A 16,642-nucleotide genomic window follows, 5' to 3' on the forward strand; every position below is an offset into this window, starting at 1 on the left:
GTTTAAGATAATGCCAGATAGATTTCCAAAGTGGTTGTACCATTTTACATTTCCACCAGCAGTGTATAAGAGTTCCAATCTCTCCGCAGCCTCTCCAACATTTATTATTTTCTGTTTTTTGGATTAATGCCAGCCTTGTTGGAGTGAGATGGAATCTCATCGCAGTTTTAATTTGCATTTCTCTAATGGCTAATGATCGAGAACATTTTCTCATGTGTCTGTTAGCTCCCTGAATATCTTCTTTAGTGAAATGTGTGTTCATTTCCTTTGCCCACTTCTTGATTGGGTTGTTTGTCTTTTTGTGGTTGAGTTTTGACAGAATCGTGTAGATTTTAGAGATCAGGTGCTGGTCTGAGATGTCATAGCTGAAAATTCTTTCCCATTCTGTAGGTGGTCTTTTTACTCTTTTGGTAAAGTCTTTAGATGAGCATAGGTGTTTGATTTTTAGGAGCTCCCAGTTATCGGGTTTCTCTTCGTCATTTTTGGTAATGTTTTGTATTCTGTTTATGCCTTGTATTAGGGCTCCTAGGGTTGTCCCTATTTTTTCTTCCATGATCTTTATTGTTTTAGTCTTTATGTTTAGGTCTTTCATCCACTTGGAATTAGTTTTTGTGCATGGTGTGAGGTATGGGTCCTGTTTCATTTTTTTGCAAATGGATATCCAGTTATGCCAGCACCATTTGTTAAAAAGACTATCTTTTCCCCAATTAACTGACACTGGGCCTTTGTCAAATATCAGGTGCTCATATGTGGTTGGATTTATATCTGGGTTCTCAATTCTGTTCCACTGGTCTATGTGCCTGTTGTTGTACCAATACCAGGCTGTTTTGACTACTGTGGCTGTATAATAGGTTCTGAGATCAGGTAGAGTGAGGCCTCCCACTTTCTTCTTCTTTTTCAGTAATGCTTTGCTTATCCGAGGCTTCTTTCCCTTCCATATGAAGTTGGTGATTTGTTTCTCTATCACCTTAAAAATGACATTGGAATTTGGATCGGAAGTGCATTGTATGTATAGATGGCTTTTGGTAGAATAGACATTTTTACTATGTTAAGTCTTCCTATCCGTGAGCAAGGTATGTTTTTCCACTTAAGTAGGTCCTTTTGAATTTCTTGTAGTAGAGCTTTGTAGTTTTCTTTGTATAGGTCTTTTACATCCTTGGTAAGATTTATTCCTAAGTATTTTATCTTCTTGGGGGCTACTGTGAATGGTATTGATTTGGTTATTTCCTCTTCGATGTTCTTTTTGTTGATGTAGAGGAATCCAAGTGATTTTTGTATGTTTATCTTATAACCTGAGACTCTTCCAAACTCTTCTATTAGTTTCAGTAGTTTTCTGGAGGATTCCTTAGGGTTTTCTGTGTATAAGATCATGTCATCTGCAAATAGAGATAATTTTACTTCCTACTTGCCAATCTGGATGCCCTTTATTTCTTTGTCTAGCCTAATTGCCCTGGCTAGGACCTCTAGCACAACGTTGAATAAGAGCGGTGATAAAGGGCATCCTTGTCTGGTTCCCGTTCTCAAGGGAAATGCTTTCAGGTTCTCTCCATTTAGAATGATGTTGGCTGTTGGCTTTGCATAAAAAATAGATGCCCTTTATTATGTTGAGGAATTTTCCTTCAATTCCTATTTTGGTGAGAGTTTTTATCATAAAAGGGTGTTGGACTTTGTCAAATGCCTTTTCTGCATCAATTGATAAGATCATGTGGTTTTTGTCTTTTGTTTTATTTATGTGGTGGATTACATTAATGTTTTTCTGATATTAAACCAGCCTTGCATACCTGGTATAAATCCCACTTGATCGTGGTGAATTATTTTTCTATATGTTGTTGAATTCTATTGGCTAGAATTTTGTTGAGGATTTTTGCATCTATGTTCATGAGGGATATAGGTCTGTAATTTTCTTTTTTTGTGGTGTCTTTACCTGGTTTTGGTATCAGGGAGATGGTGGCTTCATAGAATGAGTTGGGTAGTATTCTGTCATTTTCTATGCTTTGAAATACCTTTAGTAGTAGTGCTGTTAACTCTTCTCTGAAAGTTTGGTAGAACTCTGCAGTGAAGCCGTCCGGGCCAGGGCTTTTTTTTTTTGTGGGGGGGAGTTTTTTGATTACTGTTTCTACCGCTTTTTCTGTTATGGGTCTATTTAGTTGTTCTACTTCTGAATGTGTTAGTTTAGGTAGGTAGTGTTTTTCCAGGAATTCATCCATTTCTTCTAGGTTTGCAAATTTGTTAGAGTACAATTTTTCATAATAATCTGATATGATTCTTTTAATTTCAGTGGGGTCTGTTGTGATGTGGCCCTTCTTGTTTCTTATTTGGGTTATTTCTTTCCTTTCCTGTATTTCTTTAGTCAGTCTAGCCAATGGTTTATCAATTTTGTTAATTTTTTCAAAGAACCAGCTTTTGGCTTTGTTAATTCTTTCAATTGTTTTTCTGTTCTCTAATTCATTTAGTTCAGCTCTAATTTTTATTATTTGTTTTCTTCTGGTGCCTGATGGGTTCTTTTGTTGCTCACTTTCTATTTGTTCAAGTTGTCGGGACAGTTCTCTGATTTTGGCTCTTTCTTCTTTTTGTATGTGTGCATTTATCGATATAAATTGGCCTCTGAGCACTGCTTTTGCTGTGTCCCAGAGGTTTTGATAGGAAGTGTTTTCATTCTCGTTGCATTCTATGAATTTCCTTATTCCCTCCTTGATGTCTTCTATAACCCAGTCTTTTTTCAGGAGGGTATTGTTCAGTTTCCAAGTATTTGATTTCTTTTCCCTAGTTTTTCTGTTATTGATTTCTAGTTTTATTGCCTTGTGGTCTGAGAAGATGCTTTGTAATATTTCGATGTTTTGGACTCTGCAAAGGTTTGTTTTATGACCTAATATGTGGTCTATTCTAGAGAATGTTCCATGTGCGCTAGAAAAAAAAGTATACTTTGCAGCAGTTGGGTGGAGAATTCTGTATAAGTCAATGAGGTCAAGTTGGTTGATTGTTGTAAGTAGGTCTTCCGTGTCTCTATTGAGCTTCTTACTGGATGTCCTGTCCTTCTCCGAAAGTGGTGTGTTGAAGTCTCCTACTATAATTGTGGAGGTGTCTCTCTCAGTTTTCAGTTCTGTTAAAATTTGATTTATGTATCTTGCAGCCCTGTCATTGGGTGCATAAATATTTAATATGATTATATCTTCCTGGTCAATTGTCCCTTTTATCATTATATAGTGTCCTTCTTTATCCTTTGTGGTGGATTTAAGTCTAAAGTCTATTTTGTCAGAAATTAATATTGCTACTCCTCTTCTTTTTTGCTTGTTGTTTGCTTGATATATTTTTTTCCATCCTTTGAGTTTTAGTTTGTTTGTGTCTCTAAGTCTAAGGTGTGTCTCTTGTAGGCAGCATATAGATGGATCGTGTTTCTTTATCCAGTCTGAGACTCTCTGTCTCTTTATTGGTGCATTTAGTCCATTTACATTCAGCGTAATTATAGATAAATAAGTGTTTAGTGTTGTCATTTTGATGCCTTTTTATGTGTGTTGTTGACAATTTCATTTTTCCACATACTTTTTTGTGCTGAGACGTTTTTCTTAGTAAATTGTGAGATCCTCATTTTCATAGTGTTTGACTTTATGTTTGTTGAGTTGTTACGTTTTTCTTGGCTTTTATCTTGAGTTATGGAGTTGTTATACCTCTTTGTGGTTACCTTAATATTTACCCCTATTTTTCTAAGTAAAAACCTAACTTGTAATGTTCTATATCGCCTTGTATCACTCTCCATATGGCAGTTCTATGCCACCTGTATTTAGTCCTTCTTTTTGATTATTGTGATCTTTTACATTTTGACTTCAGTGATTCCCTGTTATGAGCATTTTTTTTAATTAATCTTAATTTGTTTGTGTGATTTCCCTATTTGAGTTGATATCAGGATGTTCTGTTTTGTGACCTCGTGTTGTGCTGGTATCTGATATTATTGGTTTTCTGACCAAACAATATCCTTTAGTATTTCTTGTAGCTTTGGTTTGGTTTTTGCAAATTCTCTAAACTTGTGTTTATCTGTAAATATCTTAATTTCGCCTTCATATTTCAGAGAGAGTTTTGCTGGATATATGATCCTTGGCTGGCAGTTTTTCTCCTTCAGTGTTCTCTATATGTCGTCCCATTCCCTTCTTGCCTGCATGGTTTCTGCTGAGTAGTCTGAACTTATTCTTATTGATTCTCTCTTGAAGGAAACCTTTCTTTTCTCCCTGGCTGCTTTTAAAATTTTCTGTTTATCTTTGGTTTTGGCGAGTTTGATGATAATATGTCTTGGTGTTTTTCTTTTTGGATCAATCTTAAATGGGGTTCGATGAGCATCTTGGATAGATATCCTTTCGTCTTTCATGATGTCAGGGAAGTTTTGTGTCAGGAGATCTTCAACTATTTTCTCTGTGTTTTCTGTCCTCTCTCCCTGTTCTGGGACTCCAATCACACGCAAGTTATCCTTCTTGATAGAGTCCCACATGATTCTTAGGGTTTCTTCATTTTTTTTAATTCTTTTATCTGTTTTTTTTTTTCCAGCTATGTTGATGTTAATTCTCTGGTCCTCCAGATTTCCCAGTCTGCATTCTAATTGCTCGAGTCTGCTCCTCTGACTTCCTATTGTGTTGTCTAATTTTGTAATTTTATTGTTCATCTTTTGGATTTCTACATGCTGTCTCTCTATGGATTCTTGCAACTTATTAATTTTCCACTATGTTCTTGAATAATCTTTTTGATTTCTTCAACAGTTTTATCAGTGTGTTCCTTGGCTTTTTCTGCAGTTTGCCTTATTTCGTTTCTGGTGTCTTGAAGCATTCTGTAAATTAGTTTTTTATATTCTGTATCTGATAATTCCAGGATTGTATCTTCATTTGGGAAAGATTTTGATTCTTTTGTTTGGGGGGTTGTAGAAGCTGTCATGGTCTGCTTCTTTATGTGGTTTGATATCGACTGCTGTCTCTGAGCCATCACTGGGAAACTTGTTTTTCCAGAAATTCCACTAAAAAAAAAATTCAGTCAGATCCCTATCAGAACTGCCTTTGGATTATAGCTGCCACCTTGTTCCCTGTAAGGATGAAAGTCCGAGATTTGGATCATATATGCTTGGCTGTAGCTGGTTCTGTGTTTTTAGTCCAATTAGGGATGGATTTTTGGTCCCTGGGTTTTTTGTGGTTCCTTTTCTCAGGCCGGAAGAGTGGGTTAGGAAAAGACCAAAAGGAAAAAAAAAGGGGGGGGGGAAGCAAAGGCGCCGCAGAGCCGGAGCTGTTCTCCCTCTGGCTCAGGAAATTCCAATGTTAATGAAGCCGACTGGGGAGGGTGGGGGAGGGATCAGAGAGATAGGAGAGTAGCACCTTGGAATATAGCCAGAGTTGCTTGTCTTGCTTGGAATGACTATTATATCTGAGATTCCTTCGGGGTGTGTCGCCTATGTGTGTTGGCTGTGTGGAGATTGCCCCCGGGGGTCTGGCCCGCTGAAGCCACGGTCAGATCCTCCGCTGCCAGTCCAAATCCTAGCGTCAAGGTTCCCCTGCTGGGACGCTTTACTCCCGGCTCCAAAATCAGTCGCTGCCTCCCAGGGATTTCTTGTCCTGCCAGCCGCGTCGCCGTGCCGCCTCTGCGAACCGGCTGGGCCCCCTCCCGGGGTTAGTTCAGGGGAGTAGGGTTGCGCCCCATGCTTGCGCCGTGACAGCGCCCAGTCAAATATCCGGCGCCAGGGTTCCCCGGCTGGGACGCAGCACTCTCGACTCCAAACCAGTCACTGCCTCCCGGGGAGTTCTCCCACCAGACGCGTCGCCACTCCGCCCACGCAGACCAGCTGGGCCCCCTCCCAGGTTCAGTTCAGGGGGGTAGGGCTGCGCCCCTTGTTTGCGCTGTCACAAGATTTATGAGTTCAGCTCCTCTGGGCCCAGATGCCCTGTGCCAAGGTTACCTGACTGGGACGCTGGCTCCAGGCTCTGAAAACAGTCACTGCTTCCCCGTATTTGTTTGTTTTCCATCTCTAAATCTGTGTTTGTTGTTTAGGGTTCGTAGATTGTTATGTATGTGATCGATTCACTTGTTTTTCCAAGTCTTTGTTGCAAGAGGGATCCAGGGTAGCGTCTACCTAGTCCGCCATCTTGGCCCCGCCCCCCACATTCTTTTTTTATGCTGATTTTAATAGTCACAAATGTCTTCTAATATATTAGTATTCTTACTGGTTTGTGTTTTTATTTAGAGGGACCCTAACATGCAATTCCCACAACTCCTATCAAAGGATATGACACTTCCATTCTTGTTTAATAACTTTCAATTATTTGACTAACCAGTCCTCATATGGCTAATGTGATCAAGGTGGTGTAGTATAAGAGTAAGGGAAGACAAATAGGTTATTGGGATATAATAAAAATAAGAAATAGACTGGCACATTTACAGTCAATGTTATTTAACAAAGGTGCCAAAGGAATTCAATGGGGGGAAGGAAAGACTTTTCAAAAAATTTGTGATGAAATCTATTAATAAACACTTGGGGGAAAACTAATCTAGAGCCTTTCTTCCCATCATGCACAAAAATAATTCAAGAAGGATCCTATTCCTAACTGCTACAACTATTAACCTTCTGGAAGAAAGAAAACATAGGTGCACATTTTTGCCATGTTGTTGTTAGGTGCCATCAAGTTGGTTTTGAATCATAGGAACCCTATGTACAACAGAACCAAACACTGGCCAGTCCTGCACCATCCTCACTCTCTCTCTCTCTATGTGTGTGTGTGTGTATATATAAAATATATATATATATATATATATATATATATATACTTTATATATATATGTATCTCCACCCTTTGTCTGTTTGTCGGACTATGGTGGGTTGCATATTGCAGGGATGCTGTGATGCTCTTTCTGTGGAAAGAGTCAATGAAAAAGCTCAGCATCATTAGTCAAAACAGGGAGAGGGACTGACTGTAGAACAGACCATCAATTTCTCTCTGCTAGTTCAAGTTGAAGCTGAAGAAAATTGAAAAGCCCACAAGAGTCAAAGTACGACTTTGAGTATATCCTACCTGAATTTAGAGACCATCTCAAGAGTAGATTTGATACATTGTACACTAATGGCAGAAAACCAGACAAGTTGTGGGATGATATCAAGGACATCATATATGAAGAAAGCAAAAGGTCATTAAAAAGAAAAAACAGAAAGAAAAGACCCAAATGGGTGACAGAAGAGACTCTGAAACTTGCTCTTGAACATAGAGCAGCTAAAATGAACAGAAGAAATTATGAAATAAAAGAGTTGAACAGAAGATTTCAAAAAGCAGTTCCAGGAGACAAAGTATTATAATGAAATGTGCAAAGACCTGGAGATAGAAAACCAATAGGGAAGAACATGTTTGGTGTTTCTCAAGCTGAAGGAACTGAAGAAAAAAAAAAATCAATCCTCGAGTTGCAATATTGAAGGATTTGATGGGCACAAAATTGAATGATACAGGAAGCATCAAAAAAAAAAAAAAAAAGGAAGGCATACACAGGGTCACTGTACCAAAAAGAAGTGGTCAATGTTCAACTATTTCAGGAGGTAGCATATGAGCAAGAACCAATGGTACTGAAGGAAGAAGTTCAGGCTGTATTGAAGGTACTAGTGAGAAAAACGAGGCTCCAGGAGTTGATGGAATACAAATTGACCTATTTCAATAAACTGACGCAATGCTAGAAACACTCACTTGTCTATGCCAAGAAATTTGGAAGACAGCTACCTGGCCAATTGACAGGAAGAGATCCATATTTGTGTCCGTTCTAAAGAAATGTGATCCAATGGACTGTGGAAATTATTGAACAATATTATTAATATCACATGCAAGTAAAATTATGCTGAAGATGATTAAAAAAACGGATGCGGCAGTACATGGATAGAACTGCTGGAAATTCAAGCCAGATTCAGAATAGGATGTGAAACCAAGGATATCATTGCTGATGCCAGATGGATCTTGGCTTAAAGCAAAGAATACCAGAAAGAAGTTTACCTGTGTTTCATTGACTATGCAAAGGCATTCAACTCTGTGGATCATAACACATTATGGATAATGTTAAGAAGAATGGGAATTTCAGAACACAATTGCTTTCATGCACAATCTGTACCTAGACAGAGAGACGGTCATTCAAACAGAACAAGGGGATACAGCATGATTTAAAATCAGGAAAGGTAAGTGTTAAGGTTGTATCCTTTCACCATACTTATTCAATCTATGCTAAGCAAAAAAATCCCAGAAGCTGGACCATATGAAGTAGAATGTGGCATCAGGACTGGAGGAAAACTCATTACCAACCTGCATTATGCACATGACAAAACCTTCCTTGCTGCAAGTGAAGATGACTTGAAGCACTTACTAATGAAGATCAAAGACTATAGCCTTCGTTATGGATTACAGCTCAACATTAAGAAAACAACAATCCTAACAACTGGACGAATAACAACATCATGATAAATGGAGATAATATTGAGGTTTTTGAACATTTCATTTTACTTGGCTCCACAATCAAAGCCCATGGAAGCAGCAGTCAAGAAATCAAATGACGTATTGGGCAAATCTGCTGGAAAAGACCTCTTTAAAGTGTAAAAACAAAGGCATCTCTTTGAGGACTAAAGTGTGCCTGACCCAAGCCATGGTATTTTCAATTGCCTCATATGCATGCAAAAGCTAGACAATGAATAAGGAAGACAGAAGAAGATTTGATGCATTTGAATTATGGTGTTGGTAAAGAACATTGAATATACCCTGGTCTGCCAGAAGAAACAACAAATCTGTCTTGGAAGAAGTACAACCAGAATGCTCCTTAGAAGCCAGGATGGTGAGACTTCATCTTGAGTACCTTGGACATGTTATTAGGAGGGAAAAGTCCCTGGAGGAGGACATTGTTATGGATTGAATCATGTCCCCCCAAAATGTGTGTCAACTTGGCTAGTCCATGATTCCTAGTATTGTGGAATTGTCCACCATTTTGTCATCTGATGTGATTTTCCCATGTGTTGTAAATCCTACCTCTATGATGTTAATGAGGCGGGACTCAATCTACAAGATTAGGTTGTGTTTTAACCCAATCTCTTTTGAGATGTAAAAGAGAGAAGCGAGCAGAGAGACACGGGGACTTCATACCACCAAGAAACAAGAGCCAGGAGAACAGCACAAAGATCTTCCTCCAGAGCCTACAGAAAGAGAGAAAACCTTCCCCCTGGTTCTGATACCGTGAATTTGGACTTCTAGCCTACTAGACTATGAGAGAATAAATTTCTCTTTGTTAAAGTCACCCACTTGTGGCATTTCTGGTATAGCAGCACTAGATAACTAAGACAGACATCATGCTTGGTAAAGTAGAGAGTTAGCAAAAAAGAGGAAAACCCTGGACAAGATGGATTGATACAGTGGCTGCAACAATGGGCTCAAACATAGCAACAATTGTGAGGATGGCAAGGGCCAGGCAATGTTTCCTTCTGTTGTACATAGCGTTTTTATGAGTTGGAGCTAACCGGACAGCACCTCACAACAACAATGTTAAAAACAGCCAAAATAATTGCAAGGAGTTGGTAAGAAAGGAGAGCAAAGAAGAAACAAATATTTAAAGGAAACAGAGAACACTATAGAAATGTGAAAAGTATATAATAACATAATAACTGTAAACAGTAAAATCGTGTATTAAAAGGCAGACACTTAGATTGAATTTTAAAAAGTAGATATATGCTATTTACAATAAACATTTAAAATACAGTAGTGTAGAAAATAAAGGATGGTAATTACATATCTAGGAGTGTCTGAATGGCACAAATGGTTAAGTGCTCAAATACTAACTCAAAAGTTTGGAGGTTTGAACACATCCAGAGGTGCCTGGCCATCTGCTTCCAAAAGGTCACAGCCTTGAAAACCCTATGGAGTGCAGTTTTACTCTGCAGCACATGGGTTGCCACGGGTCAGAATCAACTTGATGGGAACTGGTACTGGTACTTATACATATTATATGTAGATCTATGTAAAATACTAACCAAAGGAAAGCTGGTATAAGAATATTAATATGAGACAAAACATAAGTTAACGTGAAAAGCATTTAATAGGAAAAGAGGGAGGCAATACTTGAAGATAAAAGGAAAAAAATCCACCAAGGAAACACATCATAAACATCCATGCTTTAAAATTTTCAAGTAAAAATTTTTATGCTTTTTTCTCCCTACATAATTCCTTATAAACTATTAGAGGCAAAATTACTTGTAATATAAACACTTTTAGCAGAATAAGTTCAATCTATTTATATGGAGATAGTTATATATTCAAAATATATAAAATATTCTTCTCAAGCACACATTTACAAATATTGACCACAACTACGCCTATGAATAATTTTAACTTTAAGTACACATGGAAAGTAGGAGAAAGAGACACAGAGAGAGAAAACAATCTGAAGGAGATTTGGTGATGAGATTATAGGTGATATCTCTCATTACTTATACATCCACTTATTTCCCAAGTATTCTGTAATGAGCCTACATTACTTTTATAATCACATAAAGTAACAAATGGAAAAAGAAATTGCCAGACAAGAATCATATATCCAGCAAAACTGTCTCTCAAATATGAAGGCAAAATTAGGACATTTCCAGATAAACAGAAGTTTAGGGAATTCGTAAAAACCAAACCAAAACCACAAGAAATACTAAAGGGAGTTCTTTGGTTAGAAAATCAATAATATCACGTATCAACCCAAGACTAGAACACAGGACAGAGCAATCAGATGTCAACCCAGACAGGGAAATCCAAAAAAACAAAGCAAGATTATTTAAAAAAAGCCCAAAACAGGATAACAGCAATGTTATTATATAAAAGAAGACAACATTAAAATAATAAAGAGGGACTAAGAAATGTAATCATACACCTTCCATATGGAGAGGAAGATATGGCAATACAAAGAAATAAAAGTTTTAAATTTAGAAAAATAGGGGTAAATAATAAGGTAACCACAAAGGAGACAAACTATCCTACTCATCAAAATAAAATACAAGGGAAAAATACAGACTCAGCATAAACAAAATCAACAACAACAAATACGAGGGAAGGGTAATATATAAAGAAAATCTACTCAGCACATAAAATTAAGTGAGAAAAAGAAACTGTCAACAACACAAAAAAAGACATCAAAATGATAGCACTAAATTCATACCTATCCATAATTGCCCTGAATGTAAATGGACTAAATGCACCAATAAAGAAACAGAGAGTGGCAGAATGGATTAAAAAACAAGATCCGTCTATACGCTGCCTCCAAGAGACACACCTTAGACCTAGAGACACAAACAAACTAAAACTCAAAGGATAGGAAAAAAATATATCAGGCAAACAGCAGTCAAAAAAGAGCAGGAGTGGCAATATTAATTTCTGACAAAATAGACCTTAAAGTTAAATCCATCATAAAGGATAAGGAAGGACACTATATAATGATTAAAGGGACAATACACCAAGAAGATACAGCCATATTAAATATGTATGCACCCAATGACAGGGCTGCAAGATACATAAAACAAACTCTATCAACATTGAAAAGTGAGATAGACAGCTCCACAATAATAGAAGGAGACTTCAACACACCACTTTCAGTGAAGGACAAGACATCCAGAAAGAAGCTCAATAAATGCCAAAATCAACCAACTTGACCTCGTAGACATATACAGAACACTCCACCCAACAGCAACCAAGTATACTTTCTTTTCTAGTGCATATGGAACATTCTCCAGAATAGACTACATATTAGGTCATAAAGCAAGCCTTAGCAGAATCCAAAACATTGAAATATTACAAAGCATCTTCTCTGAGCATAAGGTCATAAAAGTGGAAATCAATAACAGGAAAAGCAGGGAAAAGAAATCAAACATTTGGAAACTGAACAATACCCTGCTCAAAAAAGACTGGATTATAGAAGACATTAAGGGTGGAATAAAGAAATTCAGAGAATACAATGAGAATGAAAACACTTCCTATCAGAACCTTTGGGACACAGCAACAGCAGTGCTCAGCGGCCAGTTTATATCAATAAATGCACATATCCAAAAAGAAGAAAGGGCCAAATTCACAGAATTATCCCTACAACTTGAACAAATAGAAAGAAAGCAACAAAAGAAACCCACAGGCACCAGAGGAAAACAAATAATAAAAATTAGAGCTGAACTAAATGAAACAGAAAAACAATTGAAAGAATTAACAAGACCAAAAGCTGGCTTTTTGAAAAACTCAACAAAATTGATAAACCACTGGCCAAACTGACAAAAGAAAAACAGGAGAGGAAGCAAATAACCCGAATAAGAAATGAGATGGGCGATATTACAACAGACCCAACTGAAATTAAAAATTAAAATTAAAATCATATCGGATAACTATGAAAAACTGTACTGAAATTTGAAAACCCAGAAAAAATGGATGAATTCCTAGAAACACACTACCTACCTAAACTAACACAAACAGAGGTAGAACAACTAAATAGACCCATAACAAAAGAAGATATTGAAAAGGTAATCAAAAAACTCCCAACAAAAAAAAAGCTCTGGTTCGGACGGTTTCACTGCAGAGTTCTACCAAACTTTCAGAGAAACATTAACACCACTACTACTAAAGCTATTTCAGAGCATAGAAAAGGACGGAATACTACCAAACTCATTCTATGAAGCCACCATAACCCTGATACCAAAACCAGGTAAAGACACCACAAAAAAAGAAAATTACAGACCTATACCCCCCATTGAACTTAGGTGCAAAAATCTTCAACAAAATTCTAGCCAATAGAATTGCACAATATATCAGAAAAATAATTCACCATGACTAAGTGAGATTCATACCAGGTATGCAGGGATGGTTCAACATTAGAAAAACAATTAATGTAATCTATCAAATAAATAAAACAAAAGACAAGAACCACATGATTTATGAATTGATGCAGAAAAGGCATTTGACAAAGTTCAACACCCATTCATGATAAAAACTTTCAGCAAAGTAGGAATAGAAGGAAAATTCCTCAACATAATATAGGGCACTTATACAAAGCCAATATCCATCATCATCATCCTAAATGGAGAGAGCCTGAAAGGATTCCCATTGAGATTGGAACCAGACACTGCTCTTATTCAACATTGTGCTGGAAGTCCTAGCCAAAGCAATTAGGCTAAATAAAGAAATAAAGGGCATCCATGGTTGCAGGGGACTTCTAGGTCAATTGGCATAATAAAATCGATTAAGAAAACATTCTGCATCCCACTTTGAAGAGTGGCATCTGGGGTCTTAAACACTAGCAAGCGGTCATTTAAGATACATCAATGAGTCTCAACCCACCTGGATCAAAGGAGAATGAAGAACACCAAGGACACAAGATAATTATGAGCCCAAGAGACAGAAAGGGCCACATAAACCAGAGACTACAACAGCCTGAGACCAGAAGAACTTGATGGTGCCCAGCTACAACCTATGACTGCCCTGACAGGGAACACAACAGAGAACCCCTGAGGGAGCAAGAGAGCAGTGGGATGCAGACCCCAAAGTTTCATAAGACCAGACTTAATGGTCTGACTGAGACTAGAAAGACCTTGGTGGTCATGGCCCCCAGACCTTCTGTTGGCCCAGGACAGGAACCATTCCCGAAGCCAACTCTTCAGACATGGACTGGACTGGACAATGGGTTGGAGAGAGATGCTGGTGAGGAGTGAGCTTCTTGGATCAGGTGGACACTTGAGACTATGTTGGCATCTCCTGCCTGGAGGGGAGATGAGAGGGTGGAGGAGGTTAGAGCTGGAGAAATGGACACGAAAAGAGAGAGTGGAGGGAGAGAGCGGGCTGTCTCATTATGGAGAGAGTAATTGGGAGTATGTAGCAGGGTGTATATGGGTCTTTGTGTGAGAGGCTGACTTGATTTGTAAACTTTCACTTAAAGCACAATAAAAGTTAAAAAAAAAACAATTGAGATAATATTAAAAAGCAATTCGGACTTACTTAATTTTGTTTCCATAACTTTGAAAGACAAAAAAAAAAAAAAAACCCAGTGCCATTGAGTTGATTCCAACTCATAGCGACCCTATAGGACAGAGTAGAACTGCCCCCAAGAGTTTCCAAGGAGCTCCTGGTGGATTCGAACTGCCAACCCTTTGGTTAGCAGCCATAGCATTTAACCACTACGCCACCAGAGTTTCCAACAGTGAAAAGCAAATTTGGGAAAAGATTATTCTACTTTTTTTAATGTTCTTAATTTATACATGAATTATTTGTTATTCTAAGATATCTTAAATGAATATAAATTTATAAAATATATTTTACAATATGGTTCATGGGTGTTTTATGCATGTAAAAAAAGACTACACTAATACAACACAGAAGATGTGATATATAAGATTTATTCAAATAGCTGAAATCTAACTTTTGATTTTCAACCGTAATCTTTACCTTGAATTAGCACCCTTACCTTCTGTGGTACTTTTCAATAAGTGATAATATATTTGAAGTTTCATGAGCATTTCATATTTATATTTCAAAGCAATGACTAGGCTTTGTCACCATGTACATATTAAAACAAACAAATGAAAAAGTTTCACATAAGCTTAAGCAAAACATCTGTCATTTCTTCTTTCCTTACAGGGACTATTAACTGCTGTTAGCTTTATTTCACATATACACACATGCACGCATGCATGCACCCACACACACACCCATCCACCCACCCACCCACACACACCCACACACACAAAGTATGAATCAATAGGAGACTCATTTGAAAAGCAATTTAAATCAGTGACAAAGCTAGTTTAATCCAACAAATAAAATGCATCTTTTAAAGTAAAAGCATGAACATTTTGCCTTTTGAAACACTGGTGTCTTAATCCTGCCCTGCAAAATCTATTTGGGCTGAGACTCAAAGGAATGCACCTTAGGAATAAAGATAACCAAGGAATATATTGGCTTTTAGAAACCAAAAAACCAAACCCAGTATCGTCGAGTCAATTCTGACTCATAGTGACCCTATAGGACAGAGTAGAACTGCCCCATAGAGTTTCCAAGGAGCGCCTGGAGGATTCAAACTGCTCACCCTTTGGTTAGCAACCGTAGCACTTAACCACTACGCCACCAGGGTTTCCCATATTGGCTCTTACGGGTCCTAAATTCCAGCTTCAAATAATCTCAAATACTAATTGGATATAGCTGATCTGGAATTGCTCATCTCTCTAGCCTCCTGTCAGAAACAAAACTAAATCCTATTTGGAGGAAAATGACATCAACTAAGGCTTCATATTATTTCTATACATTTTCGTATAAAAACTCTAACATTCAACCAAAAATAACTTGGCATATGAGAAGACAAAATATATATATTCTTCCAAGATGAATAAAAGTGGCTGATGATACGAAAGGCAAGCAGATTTTAAAATAACTATTTTAATATGCTCAAGAAAATAAGCAGGATTAAGAATTTCCGTAGATAATTGAACCTATAATAAGAACCAAAAATAAATAACTAAAAAAGAGCTCAATGAATGCTATTAAAAGTATGTGAGACTAAGTTAGGAATTGTAAGATAAGTTTGAAAAATATCTAGGATAAAGCACTAATATGAAAAAACAAAAAGGGCGATGGGGGAATTTAATAGGAAATATAGTGAGACAATTTAACATGTGTGTGAATTGGAGTCCTAGAAAAAAGGGGTGAGATAATATGCAGAAGCAATATCTGGAGCAGTAAATGTCAACATTTTCCTAATATTAATGACATAAAGCTATAGGTTCAAAATTTTTTTGAGATCCAAGGAAAATAAATACAAAGAAAACACCATGGAGGCATATTATAGTGAAATTGCTAAAAGCAAACCTCAAAGGGAAAATCTTATGAAAAAAAATGTTCAGGATAAAAACAAATTGCTTTCCAAAGGCCAAAGATAAGATGTAAAATGTACTTGTCAAAGGTAATATTGAAAGGCAAAATAAAAGGAAAAAAAAACTTCAAGGTGTTAAAAAAGAACTCCAAGCCTAGAGTTATATCCCGTGCAAAAATATCCTTCAAATTTTAAGTTGAATTAAAAGCATTATCAAACAAAAAATAATAAACCATTTGACATGATCAGACTTGCATTAAAAATAATACTAAAGTGAAATGATCCCAAGTGGAAGCTTAGAGAGACAGTGAGGAATCACGTGCACCAAATAATCTAGGTAGGGGATTCTAGCCAAATACTAACGATAATGCCTAGTTGCTATGTGTGTGAGTGCGTGTATAAAATTAAAATTAAATTTTTGGGACAAGAGGTAGAAGACTTTAATGCCCTGTGCACTAAGAAGAAGTAAAGGAATACTCATTTAGATGAGTTTTTGATAAATCAAGGAAGTATTTTTAATCTCCAGGGTAATTACTGAAAGAATAGTAAAAAGGTACATCACTTCCACGTTAACCAATAAGATAAACTAATAAACAATATGCAATTGAGTCAAAACACAGAACAAAAAAAGAAATACAATGTAACAAATAACGCAGGACAAATAACAACCAATAGTAAAAATGTTACAGCAATAATTACAAATAGGATAGTAATACATTAAATATAAATTTGTCAATTGAAACACGAAATTTCTTAGAAGACTGAATAAAATAAATCAAAATGGTATACTGAG

This window comes from Loxodonta africana, chromosome X, assembly GCF_030014295.1.
Source record: "Loxodonta africana isolate mLoxAfr1 chromosome X, mLoxAfr1.hap2, whole genome shotgun sequence".
Taxonomy (NCBI): Eukaryota; Metazoa; Chordata; class Mammalia; order Proboscidea; family Elephantidae; genus Loxodonta; species Loxodonta africana.